We start from the raw sequence: 17,966 nt of genomic DNA, 5'->3' as shown, positions 1-17,966 counted from the left end.
CTGCTTTTCTGGTTTTCGTCGTGTTAATTTACAGGAAATGTTGCTTTGTTGATATCATCCTGTTTCTGCGTCAACTGGGAAGTGACTCAAACGAGCCAAGATGTCACGCCGTCTGTCTCTCGGCATGTTTGTCTGTCTGTCCTTCATTCATTCCTTCTGCTTCTTTGTTTTTCTCATCTCATCTTGTAAAAGGCAGAGTATCCACATTTTTGTTTGGACAGTAGAATCATTCACTCTAATGATGATGCTTGTTGTCATAGTGACAATGCAGGTGTGCACCTGTTGGCTCAGGTCCTATATGTATATATATATATATATATATATATATACACTGTTTTTAATAAGCATTTAAAGTGGAGATGCATGAATATAATCATTTCATTTGACTTGTTTTTCACAGTGTCTGATGATTACAGTACAGCATGAGTCACAAGTGAATCATATTTCAGTCCTCATAGGTTAAAGCTCATCTGAAAAGTATTCCATTGACCATAAGCGACGTCCACATCATACAGAAAAGTACAGACAGTTAACTTGCAAGTGTTCATGCTGAACAACAGTGTTACCAACATTGAGTCTGATTAGCACAAAGAGTTACCCGTTGTTGAGTTTCATAACAGGCAGAGTTGGATGTTTCAGGATAAATTTGCATTAAATAGCTTTTAATCTGAGTTTTCAGCTGTTGTGTGGAAGCCATATTTGTATACTTTTCAGACGCTTATTACTGCTAAGTCTGATATGTCAGAGCTTTGATAAAAGTTTGAGTTAAACAATAAATTCAACAAACTTGTCATTTCCAGGTAGGAAATCCAGCTAGCAGGAAGTTCGGCCCAGTTATGCCAAGTTGCAGATCATATAAATGAGGATACAGTGATAAAGAGGAATCAAACATTTGTCATTTTGTAGATTTACTACAGATTGCTTTTTAAATCAATCAAAAAAGAATCAAGAATCTAGTGTAGTGGGTTACTAGCTTGTATAGAAGTAACCTCCCTGCTATAGTTTGGTAGTTACAGTTTTACAAACTGGCCAACGTGAGAATAAGTTAATCTTTTATAAGGAACGATGATTTTAATTAGTGTCAAAAAATAATTTTGACACACAACAATAATATGTTTTTCCGAGTTACTGATGAATCGTTTACTCTCTAAAAAGTCAGAAAATGCTGAAAAATGCCCATCAAAATATCCCAGAGACAAAAAAAAATCCAATTTACAATGATATAAAACAGCAAATGATAAAAAACCTTATCTAATGTTTTAGCTGCACAGCCTGTCTGAAGTTCACTAACCAACACAAGCTGAAGCTGATCAGCCGACTGCACACACACACACACACACACATATACCCCTAGTATGTGTATCACATGCACATACCATGCACACAGAAAGAAAAACACTCTGGTAAGTTCCCCTCAGCTGTACACACACAAATCCATCAAACTGCGGCGTACATCTCCGACTTGTTAAGGTACCATTTGTCAGCTGCTCCTGGAGTGGCTGTGTGACTCCGCCACTAATTGCCACTGGTGCTAAATTTAGTAGGGGAGATATGAGTCCTTTTGATCAGAAGCGCTGAATCTAAAAAAAAAAAAAAAAAAAAAAAAAAAAATTCCACTCAGCCTCGCAGGCAAGTTTACCCGCCTCTCCCTGCGCTCTCCCCCATCTTCCTGTCACTGGGGAATAGGTGAACTATTCCATATGTCAGCCTTGTCAATCAGCGGCAGAAATATGGGAAGTGCTCCCTCCTCTCACTCTCTCTCCCCCCTCTTTTCTTTCTGTCTCTCTCTCCCTCTCTCTCTCTCTCTCGCCAAAGATCCTGGGTAGATGTTGCTCGTCTCTCTGAGAATTCTGCCAGTGCTCCGGTGCGTGTTTATTTATTTCCATGTCATCATGGGTGGTTTGGAACCTCAAGACAAGAAGGGAATATTAATCAAAACAATCTCAGCCAGGAATTTTAATTGTAACGTTAATCAATCATTGTAAATGAGACGAGGGCTTGTTGGCGCTCTAAGTAAACTTGTTGGATTTGGGAGATGTTGCGTATGTGGTCTATAATAAAGGTTAGATTCTTTCCTTTTTCCTCATGCTAGAGTTGAATCTCTCTTAAATTGCTCATCAAAAAAGAGCAAAGATGACAGATGAACAAGATTTCAGCCTTGAGAATATAAAACAGGTGAGAAAAACATGAGTGTGGACACAGAAAACACCAATCTGAGCCGCACCTGGACGCCGAGTCAGTGCCGAAAGCTCGTCTTGATGCCAATATGTCATTGTCTCATCAACCGACTGTTCTGCTAGCTATCCAGCCAGCGACAGAGAGGAAAACCATCTGTTTACTGATTGATGATACAAGTGCTATCAAGACTTCCATCATAACTCACAAACTTTAGCTGTTTGTTTGGATTTTTTTTTTTTTTTTTGCCAGCGATCAATGTTAGGCAGATCAACTTTATCTTTAGCAAAAAAAAAAAAAAAGCTCAGAGTGTCACCAATAAATATTTTATTTTGATCTGTTTTAGTGACGTGATGCCATCAAGAAGGCTTTTATTTTAATTAATACATTTTTCATAATCCTGGCGAATGGCTAAATAAAAGGGCTTTGTGGGGAGATTGATCTCCTTGAAAAGAACATCCATAAAGGACACAAATCATACTAAAAGCACTGTCTAAACAAGAAACATAAAGGCCAAGGTTGTAGCGGCTTTTAAAAAAATGCTCACTGCATCACGGCTGTTTAGTGTCTTTATTGTTTCTCCTTTGTTAAGATTTTAGATTCATACATATTAGAAAATATCTTTATTAACCAATCTTCACTTCAACAGCAACTTCTTTTGCATATCCCTTGATGTTTTGCAATCATAGAAGCTGTTTAAGAACCGTTGTAGGTGTGAAATTTTGTTTTCTGTTGACCTTCAGGCTGAAATATATCTAAGTACGTTATAAGTGTTCTGAGGTAAGCAAAAGGGCTTTTTTTCCCTTTGTCGGCATGCAGGAGATAACATGTGGAGCATTAAAAACACAAGTGTGACATGTAGCAGCATGTGTGAAGCAAACAGGTTAAAAATAATTGCAGTAGCATGATGCACCCCAAAGGTGTTTAATAAAGAACTAAAATTATAGGGATGGTATAAAAAATTCATTCAGCTGAATAAAAGGATGATTTCCTTCTTTGACAATATACATAAGGGTGCTACTAACTGTGGTTTAAGTATCATCATTAGGACTTTAACAACTGACATCTCATCCCTGACATCATTTTTGACCGGTGTTGTTATACAGAACTGTTAACTCTAATTCCTTCTTCACAGCTCTTTGAGAGACTTTGACGTTTGATGTTCTTTAATGAAGTACATGGCACGAAGTAGGGGAGATGTAAATTAATCCATCCATGCATGCTGCTATGTTATATTGTTTATCTGTTCAGTGTAATCCATCAGCTTTTTTTTTGCCGGTGAGGTGTTGTTATCAGCGTTTTTATTTTGTCCATTCTGTTTTCCTGTTGTGAAAAGGTGACTTTTGAGTGTCAGAACAGGTTGACTGTTGAATATCAGAGATAAACGGGGAAAGAAGACTTTTGATACTAAAGGAATAAGTCAAAAAGAAAGCGTCAAAGCAAAATAGGAGGCGTTGGAAGCTTGGTGACTTGCACTAACCAGACAGTAAGTGAACACATTATAGAGCGCCAAGCAGCTAGGGACCTCCGTTGGAAGTTAGCCATCTATCTCCCTGCGTTTTCCTGTCTGTATACCAAAAAAAAAAAAACAAATCTAAAGATTCCTGCTGCATCTTTTTGTGCAGAAGTTTATACTCCAGCATAGCTGGGTTATCTAAAATAATAGCAGACACCATTCTGGACTCTGCAGGTCTGTTCCCTCAACAGTCAGCAGTCGGTAAAGATGGTTTGGAATCAGTTAACAGCATTAAGTCTTGTGTCAGAGTTCACCAGTGTAAACCGATGCAATACGATCTTCAGACATATGATCCAGAGATGCGAGGCGTATCACCAACAGTTGCGTTTAGCGTCGTCTTTCAAAGCAACTCTCAGACACACCCACAACACAACATACATCCACAGATGGAACGAGAGAGAGAGAGAGGAAAAAAAAAAAAAAACAGGGTGCAGGATGAGACGTTGATAGTGATGATATCACAAATCATAGGGACAATCAAGATGTGTCATCTCTGAGCTGTTGTGCGGACTTCACAACAAATAGGTTGTTAACAACAACAACAACAACAAGAGGGGATGATGGAAATCATTTCCTGAAGGATCCCCTGTTGTACGCCGTTAGACGATCCCACCACACACTCTGAACATCTATCCTGCTTATAACGTCATGACAAAATGTTGCATGTTGATGAGATGCTACAATCAGTTTATGATTTTCTGTCACGTACAGTAACTCGCAGTGCAATGAAATGCTCAAAGGAAGACTGTTTTGATCATCTTGTGTGCATTGTATTGGAATGTAAAAAGAGATATAGACATCAGGACGTTGAAAACACAATATGATACATTTATTCATTTCCTTAGCATGAAAGCGCTGCCATCTTTTCTTTTTACGTTTCCAATAAGTGATAAAAATGTACACTATCAGTTAGTGTAAAGTTTTGAAGTAACAGAGGCTGCACACTAGTGTGAAAACCAAATGTCCAGTCTAATGACGTCTGGTATGTGGCCTTCACTTCAAATAAAAGATTCAGGCTTTGAACCTACTGTATGGTGTGCACGTGTGTGTGTGTCTGTATGCCTTAACATCTACCTCTTTGAGACAGAAAGACAAAGAGAAAGCATGGTGCCTGTGTGTGAAAGGATTTCTGCATTAACCTTGCTGCTGGCTATGACCCCAGTCACCTCTCCACACACACACACACACACACACACACACAAACACACACACACAGATTTACCCAGGCATCAGTTCATCCTAGGCACCGGGCCGCCACCACTGCCCTCTTCCCCTGCCTTGCTGTGTGCGTGTAAAAGCTGCACTTAACCTCACCACCACCACCGCCGCCACCGCCGCCGCCGCCTCCCCATCCCGGGACCCACTGACAGCTCACAGGCACGCCGCCTTCAAAGGTGCAGCTCTTCAAACAGACAAGTACACACACACACACACACATACAGATACAAACACACGCAGCCACATTACAGTACCTCTTCTTTTTAACCTTTATTTATCCAGGGAAAGTCAAACTGAACTTTTTCCAGTGTGAGTTCACACCTGCAAGCAATCCAACCACAATCCTTTCCACTTGGAGATGCTCTGCTTAATTAAAAGGAAGCTCAACAGATTTGAATTAGCAACCTTCCCCTATTAGATTTACCAAAGTGCCCACGTACCCACTTGCAACACACAAGACATCTTACTGCACCAGAACAGCAATGACTCATATAACAACATGAGGAAGGAAAACCAACGAGCTATGAAACATGCACAGCCAGGCACGCTCTCTGAAATGTATACAAACATGAGTCTGATTATTCTCTGCGGACACAACTCAGATGATTTCATTCCTCGCTGAGAGAGAGAGGAGGGAGAGGAGGCAGAGGGAGAGTATAAACTAAAGAAAAGGAAGTGTGGCAAACAGCCACTAGTGTTGAAAGTTTCTTTTAGAAGTAATTAGCTACACTGAAATGTTACCTTTTCATTGCTGCGCCGTGATTTCTGTCCATTTTCATGAATAGAAAACTTCTGATAGATTAAACCAGTGGTTCTCAAAGTGGGGTCCAGGGACTTCCAGGGGTCCTTGGGGGAGCTCCAAAGCATCCCCAGCAAAGAGGGGAATAATTTATTTTCACTATAATTCCATCCATTCGTAACACAATGACAGAGTGTATGATTTCAGTCATGGGTTTCATACACTTTCTGTAATAAAACATCTAAAAGCAAAAATGTTATCAGATAGGGGACCCTGGGGCAAAATCTTATCAAATGGGGGTCTGTGGTCTAATTTGCATCAGTTAGGGGTCCTTGAAAAAGTTTGAGAACCACTAGGCTAAACTTTTGGATTCAGATTAGGTTTGAATATTCAGTGGCACCACTAGAGATCCCATAAACAAGCGTGTAGATTTGATTTGGAAAGTAGTGGCGATATAAATCTGGCAGAGGGTCTGGAGGTCCTCCCCAAGAAAACGTAATACTTTTTCATTGCGTTTCCTGCCATTCTACACAATATACTATGACTATCTAGTACTTTCTTGAACACAATAACATTATCAGTACAATCACAGCATTTTCCCTTTTAAACAGTTAAATTCCAAATATCACTGGTGCTCTCTGCTTGGCTTGGGCTCTGTCACTCTCTCTCTTTGTCTGTCTCTCTCTCTCTCTGATGTCTGTGTGAACAACCGTTATGTAACATACTGTCCTTGACAACCATATTGTGGCTCTATAAGATAACATTGCAGCTCACAGTTGAAATGCTTACCTGGTCACCTCTTTCTCCTCTCTCTGCCTGGACTGGGCTCTGTTGCTCTCTTTCTCTCTCTGTCTGCCTCTATCTCTCTCTGACGCCTGTGTGAACAACCACTATGTATCACATTGTTACTGACAACCACATACACTATGTCTAGTTTTGGTCTTGCACGTGGGATAAATTCTTTTTTAACAATTACATCATAATGATGTGCTCAATGGGATAACATTACAGCACACAGGCCTGTCTCCCTCTGAAATCTGTATTGACAACCACTAAGTGATACACTTTAACTTAAAAAAAGGCCACTCTGTTCATGCACTTAGCATGAACAATGGGAGAAATTGGTTTAAAACAATGCTCATATCAGAAGGATGGGCTCTTTGAGGTAACATTACAGCTCATAGTGCAAATTCTTACCTGTTCACTCCTCTTTTCTTTCCCTGTCTGGCCTGGGCTTTCTCTGTCTGTCTGTCTCTCTCTCTGATGACTGTATTAACAACAAAGCTAAATGAAAATGAATGGAACTCCTAATTTGCTATACAAGTTATGAAAATGATGAGAACACTAGATAATATGTTAACTCACCAAGCATGTGCTTACTAGTAAATGATAATAGATATAAAGCAACTGAGCCAACCTTTTACTATGTACATAGCTACTTACATTTACCAATAAATAAGACCATATGTCTGTTTTTCTTGATGTCCATGATAATAATCCAGACTGCTGAATTAAGAGGAAATATTGCACTAATTTTAATGTTAACTACAGTAACCCTATACAGTTCTTAGCTCTTGTGGTTGAAACGCAGCTGTATTCGATTTAATCACATATCCAGTTAATATCAAATCATAAAAATATCAAATTAAAACAGTTGAAACTGCTCTGACATGATAAATACCTTGGGTTTTTTTTATAAGATTCAGTTAAAAAAAAGCTCTTATAAATCCACTTCACACTACCTGCGCAGCACCAAAGAGCCGACAAAGTTAGCAACTAGCTAACTAGCATTTAGCAGCTAAAAAGGAATATATATTTCCCTCGGGAGTTGGAACTACACTAAAAGAGCTAAAAAGGAGAGTGAATATTCGACTTACATTTATCAGGTGGACACAAACACAACTCCAAATGAATGTGCTACTGTAGCTGTGTAAATAGGAAATTGTTTGCCAACTCATTCAGGTGACAATATGTCAACCTTGTGTCTAGCTTTTCCCACTGGTCAAAACGTTAATTCTGCTTTAAGTGAAAACTGGTGTAATAATATAACAGATAATAATATATATAAGTAGTTTTATATTAAAATGTAATCAAATGACTATGCGTAGGCTATTTGAAAGGGGTTCCTCAGTGACTTTGCTAAAACTACGGGATCGCTTTAGCATCTTTTACGTTAGCTCATAGTTTTGGTTTTACAGCACACAGTTTACTGTTTTTATTCACTGTGACAATTCATCAGTTGTTTTCAGCTGCAACAGTAGCTCTGATACACCTACAATACACTACTTCTTCAGCAGTACATGTCAGACAAACAAAATTAGCCACTAGCTAACTTGCATTTAGCAGCTAAAAGCCTAAAATATATTTCTCTCAGGAGTTGGTGGAGACCAAAACAGAACTTGAAGAAGACTTAACAATGGACTTACATTCATCAGGTGGACACAGACCATTGATGTATTATATGAGCTGGCTAGCGGACTAAAATTGTCGCCCATTCAGTCCTGTAGGAATTGCTCGTCTGGCGCATACGCCAAAAAGGTTTCCAGCTTCCGGGTTTGCTTCCGTGTTGTGCGGCCCACTGAATATGCGCAGTAGTGTTTCCCCCGCTGGCCCCGCCCTCGAGCTCCCGCTCGACCCATAGACTTTATATTATGATGACGTCACGGATTTTTAAATCGCTTTTCTCGGCTCGAGGAAAGTTTTCAAACACAAAACCTCCATGGATCAAAAGTTAATAATAGAAAGAGTTATAATTGACGTTGTTTGCAGTTCGAGGTGTCCTATCAACAGTTTTACAGACGTCTCTTTTACAATGGTGGTCTATGGGGAAAATCCTTTTTGGGCCGCAGGGGGATTTTTCGCTGCAATACCTCGAGTGGCCACTGGGAAAAATTGGCTGCAAGGCTGAGCGGTGGCGATCTATCCAGCTCTTATACATCCATGACACAGACATGACTTCACATGAATGCTAATGATGCTACGTGTCTGCTGGATGTATAATAGGAAAAATAAGTGTATATAAAAGAAAAATGAGTGAAAATGTTCTAAAATAAAATAACCTATAACATGCTAATCCACCTAATGTCCTAAAAACAACACAAAAGCTGTACATTTAATGGATATAACATTCATATACTAAGGACTCATACCTTTTATACAGGCACACAATCTGTTACTGTATATCACTGCAGTGGGAGTGATGTAACACTTTGAGGGACCCAGAAATCCTGATGAAACCCTTCAAGAAGCCTAGAAATCCTCAGTTGAGTTCTATCACGCCTGTGGATCTACCTGGCTGTCTGTTCTCATCAGCAGCAGCCCCGGCAGACTCGACTGCAGGGAGGGTTCAGCGCCAACACATGTCGGCCTAACTCTCTCTGTCACCATGAAATAACTGACACCATCCCGGGTCGAGGTCGGCTGCAGAGAGGCCGTTTGAGAAAATAGCCCAGGTCGCACAGACAGAGCAGAGGAAAAATACCTCTCTGACTTGTCACAGAAAATGCTTAACAGTGAGTGAAGGAAACATTGTTTTCCAGAGGCGTATGTGTATGTGTGTCTGTGTTATCTATGCATCTCATTCGAAGGGCTACCGGTGGAAGCCTCCATGGGCTCAAATGGCAGAGGGATGTGGGTATGTTACTCCCACCAAGGGCCCTGCAACCCCAGACTGGAAATGTTCTTGGAGCAAGTGCACAGAGGCCCAGGCCCCCAGCCTCATCAACACAACATGCCTCCGTCAGACAGAACAAATTACACTGCCAGCACCCCCCACCCCCTTACCCAAAAACAAGCTCGCATTACCTCTTAACCAGACTGTAGTGTCTGCATACACTCTCAGCGCAATGCTACTTCTGTTGCAAGAGACGGATAGGGGGAAGCAAGGGCCTGATTACTCATTTGGTCCTATTTGTTTTCATCTGCCATAGCATACTTTATCATGTGATCTAAGACTGGGCTCTCACCACCTCCTACCCCTAAAACTCTTTAACAGAATCAGACTGATTCATCTGCTTCTAACTGATGGATGGGTGCCCGCCGTTTATATTCCGCCTCTGATTTCAGAAGAGGGAACTCCCATGCCCAAAACAGAGTGGGCTTTGAGCACCAATGCATACTGTTGTGGCTCTGGACAAGGTTTTCACAGTATGCTGGGAAAGAAGAAAGTTCACCCACAGCTGTAATGCAAAAAATACAGTGACATAATGTACCCTTAATTGGAGTCTACAGCCACATGGCTCTGGGAAGTTGTGACGCTCATTGTAAAGAAAACAAAACTGAAGAATGGATAAAAGTCCAAAGTCATTAGTACAGGACAAATTTTCAATTTGTCTAGATGATTACACTAGGTAAAAAGTCAGGACTGCCAAAGTTGGTGCAATTCCTCTTGTACAGAATATAAATGTCTTCCATGGCAATCTATGCAATTCAAGACATTTCACTCAAAACCAAAAATAACAACCTGTTGGCTGGGCGATAATCTAGAAACCACGAATGTTTGTACCACATTGTGTGCCAATCCATCTAGCAGATGTTAAGATATTTCACTAGACCGACTGGTGACAGTCTTTAGGATTCATCATCTGCGACCTATGAATGTCTACAAAATTTAATGGCAATTCATTTGATAGTTGTGACATTTCACTAAAAGCCAAAAATGTCAACATGCTGATAGCGCTAGAGGTAAAGGGATCATCAAAGTCAATAGGTTACATGGTCTTTTTGTATAAAATGTTATGGTTATTCATGTAGGTGTGGAGTTATTTCACTGGATAAGTGAAAATCATAACTGACTGGTGGCCCCAGATGAAAAGCCGAAGGATCACTAGTCATTAGGATTCATCATCTGGGAACCATGAATGTCTGCTGTTTTGTTTTGTGGCAAATTCATCCAGTACTGTTGTTGAGACACTGTTCACTAAAAGCCAAAAATGTCAACCAGCTAGTCACACAAGAGGTAAACTTATGGGATCATCAAAATCAGTAGGATGTATCCTATGGTGACCACACAATGACCATCTAACAGACTGGCATTACAATCCCCAGGTCCATGCCACTAGCATGGCTAAAAATACAGGAAAATGGAAATAATTTATCCTTAATTGAAAAATGAGCCATAAAGTAGGACAATCGAGGTCTGTTTTGTTGTTGACATGTTTTTCTATCGCTTCAATCAGATGTTGATATCAGTTAAAAATATGTGTATTGAAAGAAAATGTTTTGTCTTTTTAAAGATGAATTGAGTAAATAGTTTTTAAATGGATAATCAACAATAAAAGATTGCTATTTTTTTTAAAGAGCAGAATAACAAAGTAAGAATTTCAAAGTGCTGCTTTGGTTGCATTTTGAAGTATCAGGCGCCAGTTCATTTGCAGTTAATTACATTTCCACCCAATAAATTTGATACTGTAACTGTTTTCTGCAATCCACTCCTCTTACATCTCCAGCTTTTTGATGGTCTGATGGTGTTAAAAATATATCTTCCTCTAACAAAATAACACCTTTTTGAATCTCCGGTCCAAACAGAAGCTGCAGCAGCGCTGATATAACGTACATCTGTACAGCAGATTGTTCTTGTGCCAGGTGTGAAATAATGTTCATTAAATGTGACAAATACCTGATTTGTAAAGAAGTCATTGAAAGCAACATGTGCCAAAATGACATGTGGGATGTGGATGGTGAGAGAGAGACTTGTGAAAATTTAAAAGCTTTGTTTTGAAAACCAAGTTGAGTGACAGTGAAAGAGAGATCGTGCAGATTCTTCCTCACATCTGCATCAATATGCATCCATATTTTCCACTTTTTTTCCCGTCAAACCTGATACAATATTACCTGACACTATAAGGGCCTTGCTGTATACCCCGCTTTATTGTTTTAACCTCAAGGTTCTGTATTGAAGAGGGTCAAAGTTTGGAGGCTTTCCATAATATGTTGCATATTAATAATAAATTTGTTAAATCAAACCACCATAATAGTGCAAATCTGAAGCCATGTAGGTCTCCAGCATAGAAAAACAATAGAAAATACATAGAAAGTTGATAAAAAGAGGTTAATTTGACCATGATTAGATGGAATAGAAAACTTTATTTTGTGCCTACGTATATTTGCCATAAATTATTATATGAATACAGTTGTTTCATATATTGATACTTTATCTAATAAGTAGGGAACATACAAAATATGAAGAACCATCTTCATATTTTGTATGTTCAACTTTATATTCAACTAAGATGACACACTGATGCTCCATAATGAGATGTGCATATGTAAAGTTTTACATTTTTCAAATTTCTGGCACCTCTTTCAAGAGTAGTACAATAAAGCTAAAACTGATAATCACAGTGTTAAAGGCTCATTAAAAGAAGGTAACACAGATAAATGTGAACGAAATCCATGTTGGACAGCTGACATTGACAAATTATTGCTCACTCTGCTTAGTCAGTGGTCATCTAAATTAAGGCTTTCTCAGTCAGCCGAATAAACTAGCTTATGCTCACTACTAGGAAACAAAACTCTTGAAATAGACTCACTTGTGTTGCTAAACATTTTAACATTATAATCAGAAACAACCCACGTTCCCAAGATATGTTTCTCTAGTGAAATTAAGCTCGTACAGCAAACTGTAAAAGCAAAGCAAACCCTTAAGTACCTGAATAATAATGCAACTATGAGGGAATGGTCAGATTTGATCAGAAAAAAGTGAATTCTCCATCAAAAAAAAACCTCACTTGAGGTTGTTAGACAAAAAAAAACTAGGCTAAAAGGTGAAATGAGGGATTTGCTATATTGCACAATTAATCTAATAAATTAGATTACGAGTCCAGTGTATTTTCAAAGTGTGCTCGAGATCCAATTTGCATTACACGTGAGTAACATATTCATTCATCTTTTAATTACATATCATTACTAAGTCATTCTGATACCAGTGGATTACCCACTGCAGAGTGTAACTAATTGCTAGACACACTTGGTACAAGTTAATCAAGAGTTTCCCTCCAAGGAATCCCTGTACTGTAATCTAATATACAAGGAATGTTCTATTCTGGAGTTGGCCACTTCCTCCTGCCTCTTCTCCTCTACATGTAAAATTCATGACAGTGAGTTCTTCCCTAAAACCCTCTCCTCTCCTCACCAGGTGGGAAAGCAAGCATGCGTCTCCCGACAAAACCCCAGCCACTCTCTGTGCTTTTTATAGACTCTCCCTCTCACTCTCTCTGAACGGTTAAGCTGTCCCTGGGTTCCTCTTAGCTATTGTAATCCATACACAATACCCACACATTTAATGGGAGAGACGCCTGCAATAAAGCAGAGGGTGCATTTCGCAGAGAGCAATTTAGCCTTCAAACAATATGCCAAGGTTTGCTTCCTTGGGACAATACTGCTGTTGGGTTTTTTTTTCCCTCGTTACAATGCCGAATACGAGATATAGTCATTACAGTTTGGACTTGATGACGGTAAAGTGAAAAGAGCGGCAGGCTTGAATCGCGTGCTGCTGTCCTCAGAAACTTTTTGCATTGAGTCTTTGTGGCGCATATGTGCTGTGAGTGGAATGAATGTTCTGGATTGCAGGGCAGCGACTGCCCAGCGGGGCGTCCTTTTAGTAAATGCAGTGTCCGGCCGCTATCTCTCATCTCAGCCGGCTTTCAGGCTAAATGAGAAACCCACCTGGGCTAAAGGAGAGGCCCTCACCGCTGCATGCTTTGTCCCTACCTCTCCCTCTCCACGAAGAGGATACACAATACCTTCCTCGCACTAACCTGTGGGGACAATGGACAATAAAAAGCAATCATTCTCACTTCACCAGCACAATTACTGTACAACTTAGCTCCCCTGCCTTCCCCCACTCCCCGCAGAAACTGAGAGTTGTAAAGCGATAAAAAAAAAAAAAACAGCAACTTATTTCTTTTGATGCGAACACGACTTTGTCTTCTCTGCTGTTTGCTCCTCTTCCCTCCATTTCCCTTGGTGATAAGATACACAAGACTGAGCTCACTAGCACAGTGCATGCTGGGATAATGTGGCAGCGTGCTGCTAAGCACTTCCTGTCCACAGCAAGTGCAGGGGTTATAGTTGCAGCATTTTCTGAGATGATTTTCTTCGCTCCTTTCAGATAAATTTTACAAAAAGATCCTCGGAATTAAAACCCCATAGAATATAATGCACCACAACTTGCTCACAAGTCTTTAAAACATCCACGATCCTGGCATGGCCGGCTGTACTTCCTTAAGATCGGATGGATATCAGTATCTCAGGCTGTCATTAATAATGACAAGGCCCACCACTAAATACATGTCCACTGTTAATTATCAGAGGCCACGTCTGTTAAATATCAGATTCCTCCTTCTAAATAGTGGGCAGTTCTCCCTTGCAGTCTCATCTGTCACTGTAAATGTCATCACTTTATTCTCTTGTTGGCGACCGTGACAGGCCCCACTTTGAGCCCCGCTTTATCTCCTTTGCCTTCCATTCTCCCTGCTACAAAGATTCCCCTTTCTCTCTCCCTTTCTTTTTTTTTCCACCACTCACTGCTGTATCCGCTTTCCACACGTGGCAAATGATTGCCCGGGTAAAGGTATTTTCTGTTTCAATCTTACATTTTCCCAAGGGAGAACAAAAAAGGGGGACAAGCTTTCTGCAGCTGGTTTCACTGAGAAAATTGTTCAGAATTGCCTCATTCCAGGGCAGATTAGCGAATGCATACAATCCCGGGCTAAGTGCTATTGTGCACCACAATTTGGCCATTATACTTTGTCTTTTCCATTTAGAGAACCCCTACCCAATTAAAGTAATACAGCCCTTCCAATACCTGCTCCCAATTAAATCTGGGCGGTATTACCTGCCTTGATAGAGCTGGCCATGGCTCCTCAACACTCACTTGCATTCATTAGGCCTATTCAACGTGACGGAGCTGATGACAACGATTCAAGTTGCTCTCCCTCCATCCCTCCCCCTTGCCACTCTCTTCTCTCTTGTTCTCCCCCTCTTTCGGACGGGGCTCTCACTTTCTTTCTCTCTCCTTTTTTTTTGTCCCTGCCTTTCTCTCTGTCACTCCTCTCAAGACTAGAAATGCCTGCCGCTCACTCTAAGGACTCAGAATTGGCTGGGGTATAGAGGGGAGGGAGGGTCAGTCTGTGACACTTTTTTCCCCCCTCTTCCCCCCCTTTTCTCTTTCTTCGACATTTTCTCGCCTGCCCCTGGTTTTGTTTCCCAGGTAGCTAGGATTTTTTTTTCTTTTTCTTCCAGCTCATTGTGCCTTTTTCAAATCCTTCGTCCATGCTGCTTGGTTGGCACCATTTTAAAGCCCCAGCGTCACAAAGAAAGAGCTTGTCCAGGCCACTGACTCGATTGACAATTTCAGAGTGTTAAAAAAATCCACAAAAGCCGGAGCTTGGGGTGCTGCTGAAGTGTGGGGGAAGCCGTCAATATGACATGTCTGCTGTCCAAACCCATAACCACCAGGTGTTTGTGGCCTTTCAGGAAAGATCCGTCATATCCCACTGTTCCAATTGAACTCACAGTTCATGCAAAAACTTTTCTTTTTTTTTTTTTTCTCCACTATTCACAGTGTCACATTTCATAAAGCTGCAGTTATAATGAGCTAGGCCAACAGAGTAAAAATGCTGACAGTAGTTGTACTTTAAGCTGGTACACAGCCATCTTCAAATGTGCATGTATCCTGTATTTAACATGCTAAATAGTCCTAGGAATATTACAGAATTTCCTTAAAATTATACATTATAGTGGGAATATGACTCCATTCCAGTTGATTAATATTAACATAGGATGAGTACAGAGATGCGGATACGTGCTGTATGCATTCCTCTATGTACAGTAGGTGAAACAGGTGTTTGCACTGGGCTATTTTACCATTACCTCATGGCAAACAACATACATCAATGTAATTAATGGGTAAGGCTTGTAATATATTGTCAACACATATCATGAAAAGCCAACAACGTGTTACTTTCCGCCTTCCCCAGCCTATTCAAAGGCACTCAGCCCATATGTAAATCTTTTAAAATAGGTCACAAATACATACTTTATTCAAGAAAAAAAAGGTTGAACGGTTCTCTAAAACAGCTGGGCACTGTAGTTTTTTGCAAATGTTACTTAAACAGGAGGAAATAGTGCATTTTTAGGGAACTATTTTCAGTGGCGGACTTGTTGAGCTAGTGCGTGTTTATGACACATGTTCATTGCAATGTTGCAACATGTCATCCGGGGCAACAGTGTTGTTTGATCAATCCATTCTTGGCTTTGGCAAGAAAAATAGAATATGATCAGACTTTTCCTTTAGGTTTTGAAGGCTGCAAAGAACCAGTAAGGTATTTAAAGATATTTTTGGCAGGTAGTGATGTGACTATTTTCATACTAAAACTATATTGACAGTGAATGACACATATTAAAAGATGCATTTTTAATATAGGTTCAATATCTAACCGTAATACTGAGCAGGACAAATGTATGCGATCAATTCTGAGCCTTCAAAACAAATATTTGAGAAACATTCACAACTGGGACTCAACAGTTCAATGTATGATAAACGTATCATACATGCAGCTTCCATTCGTTTACATGCTTCCATCAAGCACCTTGCACCCAAAAGAGCATAATACCCCCTTGATAAATTCTCCCTGTGCTATTGGTTTTACTCTCGGTGACATTTGGAGATAATGTAGGTGAATATAATGGCAGGAGGAGGAGGAGGAGGAGGAGGAGGAGGGGTGTCCAGTATGGGGAGTGAGAGTGACATTCTCAGGACCCCCCATGAGGGGAAACCTCTGGGCCCAGCTCAGCCGACAGTGGGAATGATATCAACTTTCCCTTTTCAATCTGGTGGAGGATCAGCAGCTCCCGCCGCCTGCACCATCCAGACGAGACCGAACAGCTCTGATAAACCGGTCCGCTAAAAATAATGTGGGCTTATGCATTGAAGCAGGAGGTTTATTCCAATTTGAGACACTACATGTATGTAATATCTGACATTTAGTTTTAGCTATTTGAAAAGCTTAGCTCCATACAAAAGTTTTATTTGCTAATCGGCCATTTTGACAGTAATTTTGATCTGAAAGTTGTACATCTCTTACACTTTTCTTACACAATGCATGTGTTCCTGAAAAAAAATGTGCATGCATTTCATCAATATTGGTGTTCTTTGCATTTTCATGACTATGTGAAAGTCCTTGATGGAAATTCATTTTACAACAAAATGTCAGTAGTTAAAGGGTTGCATGCTCTTTCATCATAATTTGTGGTTGCAAACACCTCTGAAGCACATTTATTTAAGTACTTTGATTATTTGTTTAGTGGAAAATACATTTTCTACCTATACTCTAATGGAGTCCTCTTTCACTTTGGCAAATTTGCAGCGCCTCTGAGCAGCCAGCCAATCAGATTCAGGCGAAGTAGGTCTGTGTGTTCCGACCTTGGGAGCCACGGCAACCCAGGGATCGCGCTCCCCTTTGATATGCCAAATCAAAGATCCCGCTTCGGCAACTGAAGGCTGTTTTGTTGCTCTAGTACTTGTTGTTTTTTCCCGTGTCCATGTTAAAAGGGAAATTGGCCGTGACTTTCATTCACGCCGCTCGCATAAAAGAAAGAAAAATGATCAACCTTTCTCACCTTGGGGGAGATTTTAAAGGGAACGCTGCAAGGATGTTTGACATGCTGCACTGTAGCTGAAGAAATAATGAGGCAATGGGAAAAAAAAAAAAGGTATTTCAATAATAAGTAAATAAAATATCCAAGATGCCCCCTCCTCTGTTTGGTTTGCAATATTGCTGCTTTGGTGCTCACTGGACTGAAGACACATGTATGTATGCAACCACTTAGCAAGGACTGAGAGTAAGGAAAGGAAGCCGGATGGGAGAGGAAGATAAAGGATGGCTAAATTCAGACCACATGGCCACATGGCTGTACAAGTGGAGTCACCAGGGGCTACTTCTAGTCACGGTAGCTTTATGAAACTGGGATAAGAGAGGGAAAAGGACCAGAGATGAAGATGTACACAGTTTACAAGATAATATTATCTATACTTACTTTATTATTACTGAGAGTATCGTCAGGTTTCACTCAGAGAGTTCAACAGGGTGATTTCTGATTGTTTTTGTTGTTGCTTTTATATAAATTTAATAAGTTCCTCAAATTTTACATCAGCAAACGTATCAAATAGGTGATCTACAAATCCAAGAAACATTTGCATAGATTCCATCCTCTCATTCAACTCAGCGTCGTCGCAAATGAAGGTTTCGCTTTCACCTTGTATCCACACTGATGCTGAGTCTTGAGTCTCTCATTTTCCTCCTCAGCAGATGTTAG

The 17,966-nt window shown here is 40.3% G+C and overlaps 1 protein-coding gene across 16 annotated transcripts in view; it reads right to left on the bottom strand.

The window, feature by feature from the left end:
• The window catches only part of pou3f3b (POU class 3 homeobox 3b), a 185,543-nt gene extending 177,199 nt beyond the window's left edge, over window positions 1-8,344 (bottom strand). For 14 of the 16 annotated variants that reach the window (XR_006400993.1, XR_006400986.1, XR_006400995.1 and 11 more), the window contains exons 1-2: window positions 8,075-8,344; window positions 6,438-6,915 (exon numbers count right to left, since the gene is read on the bottom strand). The gene's annotated coding sequence lies outside the window, so the exon portion shown is untranslated. Of the gene's footprint in view, window positions 1-5,650; window positions 5,765-6,437; window positions 6,933-8,074 lie in introns of those variants that run through there. The other 2 variants (XR_006400989.1, XR_006400990.1) reach the window with 2 other exon arrangements.
• Window positions 8,345-17,966: the final 9,622 nt, after the last annotated feature.

This window comes from Thunnus albacares, chromosome 24 (assembly GCF_914725855.1).
Source record: "Thunnus albacares chromosome 24, fThuAlb1.1, whole genome shotgun sequence".
Lineage (NCBI taxonomy): Eukaryota > Metazoa > Chordata > Actinopteri > Scombriformes > Scombridae > Thunnus > Thunnus albacares.
This window is presented reverse-complemented; position numbering and strand designations above follow the sequence as displayed.